This window comes from Caretta caretta, chromosome 11 (genome assembly GCF_965140235.1).
Source record: "Caretta caretta isolate rCarCar2 chromosome 11, rCarCar1.hap1, whole genome shotgun sequence".
Classification (NCBI taxonomy): Eukaryota; Metazoa; Chordata; order Testudines; family Cheloniidae; genus Caretta; species Caretta caretta.
In genome coordinates this window covers 81,216,536-81,226,249 of record NC_134216.1, presented here as the reverse complement: position 1 = coordinate 81,226,249, position 9,714 = coordinate 81,216,536, and positions in this window count along the sequence as shown.

Here is a 9,714-nt window from a genome sequence, read left to right as displayed (position 1 = left end):
GCAATAACAATGGGAATATTGGTTTCACTGAGGTCTAACCGAGTCAGTAAACTGCACCAGCGACCCTTTAAACGTCCAAATGCACACTCTATCACCATTCTGCACTTGCTCAGCCTATAGTTGAACAGCTCCTTATTACTGTCCAGGGTGCCTGTGTACAGCTTCATGAGCCATGGCATTAAGGGGTAGGCTGGGTCCCCAAGGATAACTATAGGCATTTCAACATCCCCAACACTTATTTTCTGGTCTGGGAAGTAAATCCCTTCCTGCAGCCATTTAAACAGACCAGAGTTCCTGAAGATGCGAGCATCATGAACCTTTCCCGGCCATCCCACGTTGTTGGTGGTGAAACGTCCCTTGTGATCCACCAGTGCTTGCAGCACTATTGAAAAGTACCCCTGGTGGTTTATGTACTAGCTGCCCTGGTGCTCCGGTGCCAAGATAGGGATATGGGTTCCGTCTATAGCCTCACCACAGTTAGGGAATCCCATTGCAGCAAAGCCATCTAGTATGACCTGCACATTTCCCAGAGTCACTACCTTTGATAGCAGCAGCTCAGTGATTGCATTGGCTACTTGCATCACAGCAACCCCCACAGTAGATTTGCCTACTCCAAATTGATTACAGACTGACTGGTAGCTGTTTGGCATTGCAAGCTTCCACAGGGCTATTGCCACTCGCTTGTGAACTGTGAGGGCTGCTCTCATCTTGGTATTCTTGTGCTTCAGGGCAGGGGAAAGCAAGTCACAAAGTTCCATGAAAGTGCCCTTACGCATGCAAAAATTTCGGAGCCACTGGGAATCATCCCAGACCTGCAACACTATACGGTCCCACCACTCTGTGCTTGTTTCCCAGGCCCAGAATCGTCATTCCATGGTATGAGCCTGCCCCATTAACACCATGATCTCCAAATTGCGGGGGAACGCGGTTTTAGAGAAAAGTGTGTTCATGTCCTCATCACCGCACTTCCGTCGCCTCCTTGTCTGGTTTTTCAGGTGCTGGTTCTGCATAAACTGCACGATAATGTGTGAAGTGTTTACAATGGTCATAACTGCTGCGGTGAGCTGAACAGGCTCCATGCTTGCTGTGCTATGGCGTCTGCTCCTGCTCAGGCAATCCAGGGAAAAGGGCGTGAAACAATTGTTTGCCGTTGCTCTGATGGAGGGAGGGGCGACCGACAATATGGCTTACAGAGTTGGCTTACAGGGAATTAAAATCAACAAAGAGGGTGGCTTTGCAAGAAACAGAATGGCCCCCTCAAGGATAGAACTCAAAACCTCAAGGATAGAACTCGAAACTGGGTTTAGCAGGCCATTGATTTCACAGAGGGAGGGAGGAGAAAATGAATACAAGACAAATCTGGTCTATTTTTTGTTTTGATCCACTTAATTGATCTTTATATATCGTGCTAGCAGCAGACTGTGCAGTACAACCGCTACCCGCCATCATCATCATCTCCTGGGTGCTCAGCAGAAGATGGGGCAGTATGACTGCTGGCCATCGTCGTCTCCTGGCTGCTCATTAAAAGACGGTGCAGTAGGACTGTTGGCAGGACTGAATCATAGAATCATAGAATATAAGGGTTGGAAGGGACCCCAGAAGGTCATCTAGTCCAACCCCCTGCTCGAAGCAGGACCAATTCCCAGTTAAATCATCCCAGCCAGGGCTTTGTCAAGCCTGACCTTAAAAACCTCTAAGGAAGGAGATTCTACCACCTCCCTAGGTAACGCATTCCAGTGTTTCACCTCCCTAGGTAACGCATTCCAGTGAATCACCATGAGACGAAACTTAAAAGGGTAATGATCTGGCTGAGTCACTCCCATGTTTGCCCAGGTGCCCCTGACCTCATCGAGGTCAGTTAAAAGAGCACCCTCGACAATGGCTACCAGTCATACTGCACTGTCTGCTGCCAAAAGGCAATAAGCTGCTGCTGTGTAGCAATGCAGTACCACGTCTGCCAGCACCCAGGAGACATACGGTGATGGTGAGCTGAGCGGGCTCCATGCTTGCCGTGGTGTGGCGTCTGCACGAGTAACCCAGGAAAAAAAGCGTGAAACGATTGTCTGCCATTGCTTTCATGGAGGGAGGGAGGGAGGGAAGGGGGGCCTGACAATATGTACCCAGAACCACTCGTGACAATGTTTTAGCCCCATCAGGCACTGGGATTTCTACCCAGAATTCCAATGGGTGGCAGAGACTGCGGGAACTGTGGGATAGCCACCCACAGTGCAACGCTCCAGAAGTCGACGGTTGCCTCGGTACTGTGGACACACTCCGCCGACTACATGCACTTAGAGCATTTGTGTGGGGACACACACAATCGACTGTATAAAAATACTTTCTACAAAACTGACTTCTATAAATTCGACCTAATTTTGTAGTGTAGACAAGGCCTGAGAGATTTGATACTTATTTTGCTGTCCTGGGCGCTGAGGGGCTCCCGGGCAGGAGGCATTACTGGTAGGACCGGCTCTAGGCACCAGCAAAGCAGGCACGTGCTTGGGGTGGCACAATTCCAGGGGCGGCGTCCAGCCACCCTTTTTTCTTTTTTTTGCTGGGGCAGTTGCGCTCTCGAAGCTTGGGGCGGCAGATTTTTTGCTTGGGGCAGCAAAAAACCTAGAGCCGGCCCTTGTTACTAGGAGGTGCAGGTGGGAGACAAGACTGCCTGGGACCTGGGGGTTTGTAGGGAATCTGTGAGCAGGAAGAGGCATGTCACACTCTCACCTGGGAATGGATACTGGGTCGTGTAGTCATAGGATGGGGATACAAGGCCCACACCTTCCCCTCAACCCCCTCCCCGTGAGCGTGAGGCTCAGCTGGGTGGGGATTTTCCTGGACTTTGAGCGGGGCGAGGTCTCATTTTACAGTGTGACTGACAGGTCCCATCTCTTCACTTTCACTGGCTCCTTCTCCGGGACACTCTGCCCTTATTTCCATCCTGGTGTCAGTGCTGGGGGTACAAACGCGGCTCCCCTGATAATCTGCCTGGTCCCAGCTCAGGCCGGAGGGAATCTCTGTCCTTGACAGTGACACTGTCCACTCTCAGCACTGACCAGCCCCCAGGCCTGTTCCCCAGATCTCAGTTCCCAGCACCAGGCCTGTGAGCTAGGGGGAGATGAGAGGGGCAGAGAAAGGGATGGGGGATGTAAACTGCAGGGGTGCTTGGGGGTGCAGGCTGGTGGGCTTTGAGAAGTGAGGAATGCGGCTCTCACACTCCAAACATTCCCAATACAATGGTATATAAAACAAGTATGAATGACAGTCAGTGAAACGCTCCAACCAGGCCGGGTCTGTATGCAGAGAGCTATGAGCTGGGAGTGGGTGGAGGGGTGTCTCATGTCTGTGGGAAGGGCATTGACCTGATTCAGCCACAGCCCAGTGCTGCTGAAATGGGAGGTCATGTCTATACAGGGGGGTACTGAGGGGTGGGGAGGTTGGTTGGGTTAGGGGATGAAGTTGCTGTCCCTGATTGGACAGCGTTTCTCTGGGGAGGATTTGGCAACTCAGTGGCTCCAGCCTCTTCTCGGTGGAGGGGCTGAGGTGGGCTAGACAGAAAACTGGGAGGGGGGCAGATCTTGTGGGAAGGCATATTTATTTTTTTAACAATATGCACTTAAATGTGCGCTTTATCTCTGTTATCCCCAAAAGAAGAATAAAAATATATACCGACTGATCGGTTTTAAACTTTTTCTATGGCAGCTCACTGGTGCAACATTTATTCACAGAACATCAACAGGAAAAAAACCTAGGCAAATAAATGAATAAATACATAAACTACCTTATGTGGTTCAACACTGATGGCCCCACCTCTCCATAGGGATCCACTCCGCCAGCTGCTCTGCTCCACTCGCTGCCCCACAAACTGCTCTGCCAGCCACTCTGCTCACCGTACTGCAAACAGCTCTACCATATAGCTTCAGGCTCCCCAACTCCTTAACATAACACTCAGTGATTTCAGCTTGTAGTAGGGGAGCTACAGTGCTGGTGCACTATTAGCCCAAAGTGAATTCACCTCAGCAGCCTGTAACTAGACTCTTAATAGAATCAAAATTAGCTCTGATATTCCACAGTAGGGAGAGGAGGAAGTGCAATTAGCATGTAAGGCCCTCACCAGAGGGCCCATACCATCAAGTATTAATACCTGTTCCCAGCCTCACTCCATTCACAGAGTTTTGGAACCCATGACCCTTGCCCAGCAAGTGCTACTTAGTTGATGGTGAGTCCCTCCATCATAACAAAAGGCCAAGTGCAGTTCCAAGCACAGTTCCCATAATCAGGGTAATAACAATTTATTCTTCCTGCCCCAATAACAGAGACACTGGAGATCCCACAGCAGCCAAAGTGACCATTTGGGCAGCTATGGCCTCATTCTAAGCGGGGTGGGTGTGCCTATGCAAATGAGATCAGCCCCTGAAGTTCTTTTCCACAACTTGCTACACCTCACCACCAGGTGTCAGGTGGGGCTTCTGGACCCTTCGCGCACTGAACTCAGGCCATGTCTACACCAGCACTAACGGCGGAAAAACTTTTGTCGCTTAATGGTGTGAAAAAAACAATGCTCTGAGCCACATAAGTTTCACCGGTGTATGCGCCCATGTGCCCAGTGCTGACCCAATGCAGTGTCACCCTCTGCCTGTGTCAATGGCAGGGCTCGGGAGGAGTAACACTTTCCAGTGATTTATTAAATATTGATGAAAAATCCCTTGGATTTTGCCCTTTTCTCTTTAAAAACCAAATACTGAAGAAAATCCCATGATTTCTCCCATTTTCCATTTAATTACCAAATTACATACAAAATCCCCTTCAACGCTGTACTTTCTCTCTCGTTACTCGTGATTGATATAAAATCTCCTCAGATTGTGTCACTTTCTGTCTAATTCTCAAATACTGATGGAAAATCCTTTCCGGCTTTGGCCTCCCCAGTGTCTTGTTCTGGAGGGAAACTGTTGTTCCGAGTCACTACCCCAGTTAGGGGTGGGGGAGCTAAACGCCCAAAGGACAAACTTTCCCCTCATGTCTGAGAATCCAGTTGTTTTCCCCTTCACATCAATTAAACCCCCACCCTTTCCTCTTTAATAATTGAACATTGATATCAAATCTCCTCAGGCTTTCTCTTTCCAATATCACTTCCAGGTTTTGATATAAAATCCTCTCCGATTTCAATTTTTTCCTCACTTCTTTATTTGCAGCAACTTGTTTTTTGAGGGAAGCTGTTACTCTGAGTAATTTTCTTTGTGGGGGGGGAGTGCAGTGGGAGGAGGTCAAACCCCCCAAGTGATCAACTTTCCCCCTCACATCTCAGAGTTGAATTGTTCCTTCCTTTACACACAGTAAAATCGACATGTTGCTGAAGAATGTGACTCACCCTGTAGTTAATGAACTTCAGAGCCAGGAGCCTGCCCCTGTTTGGGGAACGGTGTCGCCCAGCTGCTAACAGCAGAGCTGGCCAGACCCTGACAGGCTGTTTTACTGCCCCAGATGGGGCAGAAAAGTGGGAAGTTAGAGGGCTGCTCTCTGCTTAACTGACCCTGTTCCCATGGGCAGGACCCAGAGTGGCCACAAGCTCCTGTCCCAGCTGTTCATGCTTCCCTCCCCTCTGTCACCACAGGACAAATGACCCTGGGGTGGGGGGGAGGTCGCTTCCCACAGCTCTCAGAAACAACCAGGGCCTGGGTAGGAATGTGGTGGCCATTCTGTGCCAGCGACAGGGCACGGCTGGGTCACTGGAGAGGAAGGAAAGAGCCACATCCCCCACTGAGACTGCCCGGCCCCAATTTGCCCAGTCCTAGCTCCTGGCTCCCCTCCCCCAGCCCAACCCAGCTCCCTGTCTTCAGCTGCCCCCAGCCCTTTCCCCACTGCTGTGCCTTCCTGCTGCCAAGGGACCGCCTGGCTCCATCCGCTCTCCCTGCCCCTGTTAACATGGTGTCACCCAGGGCTCCCTGCTGCCCATGTCAATGGCAGGGCTGGGGGAAACCAGCCCCTTCTAGTTAGGTATTCAATATTGATTTTAAAAACTCCCCACAGTTGTTTCTGGTCTATGGTGACCTCTCTGCCACTGACCTCCCCACTGGGGCTATGGGAGATGGCAGGGGAGGGTCCGACAACTAAATCTGTCCCCTTTTCATCCCAGTTCTGCTCTTTGGTGGGCAACTGGGCCAGAAATTACAGCCAGAAGAACAGGAAGCACAAAATAATGTGGCTGTCAATGACATCTTTATTGGATCAATGAAATGCCAGGGGTTAACGCCATCAGGGGCAACACACGGGGGGGACCCACAGGGCCCTTTGCCCCGGTGGTGGCCCCTGCTGGCCCCTCCCATTTTCTGGCGCTGCCCCTCCTCCCCCATGTCGCCCTGGAGCGGAAGGAGCTTTCTGGCCCCATTACACTTACTGGGGGCCTGGGCTTGCCGTTCCTTTGGAAGTTGTATAATGCAGTTAATGGCCCCGAGGGGACCTGAGAATCCTCCAAGTCCCTTCCCACTCCTTCACAGTCACAGTCATCCCCATCAGGTAGGTGAAGTGCAAAACCCACTTTTCCTCACTTTTCACAACCTTAAACACTGTGGGGATGTAACAGAGCACAAGGTGAGACTGAAATGGGGGGGCCTCCTTGGAGCAAGAGGGAGGGAGGAGGGATCACTTGGGTGTGGGGCCTGTCTCCCAGCAATAAACAGGTCTCCCTGAGCCCCCACCTACAGAAGCACCTCCCTCCACATCTCCTGAGAGAGAAATCAAACCTATGTGAGAGCGGTGTAAAGTTCTGTTCTGGACACCCAGAACTGTAAACCAAAGTGTTACCCCTCTGTTTTAGAAAGAATGAGCTTTACTGGAGATTAGACTGTGTCAGCTCCCTGCCACATCTTTCTGTTCAATTCACCAGCAAACTCCTCGAGACTCTGCCAGTCTTTACCATAGCTTGCAGGTAACAGTCAGTGAACTCCAGCTCCTGAGTTCCCCAGAGACATTTCTCTGCAGCATCCAGTCCCTCTCACTGTACATTTGCAAAAGTTATTAAGTTCGTTGCCTCCAAAGAGCTAGAGCTCATACCAGCCTGTTACAATCTTTGGCTAAGCAGTTTTTTCACGGACATCAAGTTACCAGCATCACTGGCCATCCAGACCAAGGCATCCAGTTTTCACAGACTCAGAGGGTGCTGTTTCCTTTGCTCCTTAAGTGATGGGTATGTCCTGGAAGTCTATTGAATTTTCTGAAGAGCCAGGAAGACTTCCTGGGGGTGCAGACTCTGTCCCGCGGCATGCTCACTAAGCTCTTTCCTCGGAAGCTTGTTGGTTTGCTTTGTTTACCTTATATGTAAATGTATTTTTGTTGTTCTCTACCTCTATTCCTTTGGCTAGGGCTGGCTGGCTTTATGCACTGCCTCCCAAACACATTAAGAACATATTTCCAGCACTCATGTATAACTCTTTGTACACAGCCCACACAGACATCATCCAATGATTTTGGGGACCAGTGTGTCACCAGTTTATATATGACACCTTACATGACACCTTTTAGATATATATGAAGACAACTGTGTGGTGGGGGTAGTGAATGAGTCAGCCCTGATCTGAGTTACAGTATGGTGGCTTTGTCAATTAGTATCAGAGAGCTCCTAGGGCACTTTTGAAACATTTTGGCCCTGGTGTTTCTGTATACCACCATCCCATTATAACTCCCTTCTTTCTATTCTCTCTCTCTCTGCTGGATAGCTCCTTGCCTCACTGGCAGCTGTCTTTTCACCATGACTCCCAGGAATTGTTTTCCCTCCAATGCTTCTCCCCCCCCCCCCCCCCACATGGGCCTGTCCTCTCCACCATCAAACCAAACATCTTGGAATCTGGTCACTGCACCGTCCTGGCTAACACTGGGTGGGGTTTGCAATGGAACATGGTTCTGATCTATGTTCATCTTCCCCTGAGTCATACAGAGCCCTGCAGGTGCCTCCCGGGGCAGCGCAGCTCAGGCACAGATGAGACCGAGGTTAGTCCTGTCTACACTGCAGCACCCGGCCGCGCTCTGAGGGTGTTGGCAGCCACCGTGTGCTCAGTGGCTCCTGCAGGAACAAGAGACAGAGTGCTAGGAGGACCCATCCCTCCCTTCTTTGGCTCCAGCATTTCGTGCTCCTGGCTCCCTCCCTTCTGCCAACTCTTACCTTCCCCAGGATCCTCCTGCTCCCCTGAGCTCCTCCTCCTCACACTGGGGTCTCCTTCCCCTGTCATTTCTGCCACAGACTCTTCCTCCTTGTGGTCTCTCTCCCCTCCGCCTCTCATTACATCCCTGTGATGGGGCGCACTGGGTGGGAAGGGGTTAACCCTACATTGTGGGCTGAGGGAGCCACTCCGCATGCTCCAGGTGCCGCAGTATAAAAGAGAGCAGCCCAGCTCAGTTAGGGAAGGATCTGTGTTAGGAGCTCCAGCTGAAGGCTGCCTTTGCCTGAGGAGACTTGGAAGACAGCCTGGGGTCCCAGCTGCCCAGGGAGCAACCTGCACTACGGAACCTGTAGACCCCCAACGCCTCCTGGACAGACACTCGAGGCTGCAGTAGGAAGTGGCCCAGAGGAGGTGGAGTGGTATCTCCTACTGAGGTAAGCTCAGGGTGTTTTGGTGGGTCTCCCCTCTGAGCGAGTGATGACCTGCTCTGCCACTAATAGGGCACTGGGTTGGGTCCCCTCTACCTGGGCCAGTGGCCCCTTGGGTGCTGGCTGTTAGGCCACATACTCCTGCATGGGGGAGCAGTTGTATCACCACTGGCCATTGGGCCCCGCTACGCTGCAAAAAGGGTGCAGAACTCCAGAGTCTGGCTGCTGGGCTGTACTGCCCTCCACGCCTGATATTGCACCCACACATCCCTGCACCCCCTTTTCTGCCCCTCTCCTCTCTACCAGCTCACAGGCCTGGTGATGGGAATTGAGGGTCTGTTCTCAAAGTAATAAAACAAACTAAAAACAGCGGTCACAACTGTTTTCTGGAACACAGCAATAAGATTTGTTGACTCCTACCCTTTGCATTTTTTATCTTGTTTTCTTTTCGTGTGTAGCAAGTGGTATAAACAAATTCATTGGAGTCATAGACTCTGACATTAAGGTCAGAAGGGACCATTATGATCATCTAGTCTGACCTCCTGCACAACGCAGGCCACAGAATCTCACCTTCCCACTCCTGCAATAAACCTCTCGCCTATGTCTGAACTATTGAAGTCCTCAAATCATGGTTTAAAGACTTCAAGGTGCAGAGAATCCTCCAGCAAGTGACCTGTGCCCCGCGCTGCAGAGTAAGGCAAAAAACCCCCAGGGCCTCTTCCAATCTGCCCTGGAGGAAAATTCCTTCCCAACACCAAATATGGTGATCAGCTGAACCCTGAGCATGTGGGTTCACCAGCCAGATACCCAGGAAAGAATTCTCTGTAGTAACTCAGATCCCACCCCATCTAACATCCCATCAGAGGCCATTGGGCACATTTACCATGAATAGTTAAATATAATTAATTGCCAAAATCATGTTATACCATCTCCTCCATAAATTTATCAAGCTTAATCTTGAAGCCAGATAGGTTTTTCGCCCCCACTGCTTCCCTTGGAAGGCTATTCCAGAACTTCACTCCTCTGATGGTTAGAAACCTTCGTCTAATTTGAAGTCTAAACTTCCTGATGGCCAGTTTATATCCATTTGTTCTTGTGTCCACATTGGTACTTAGCTTAAATAATTCCTTTCCCTC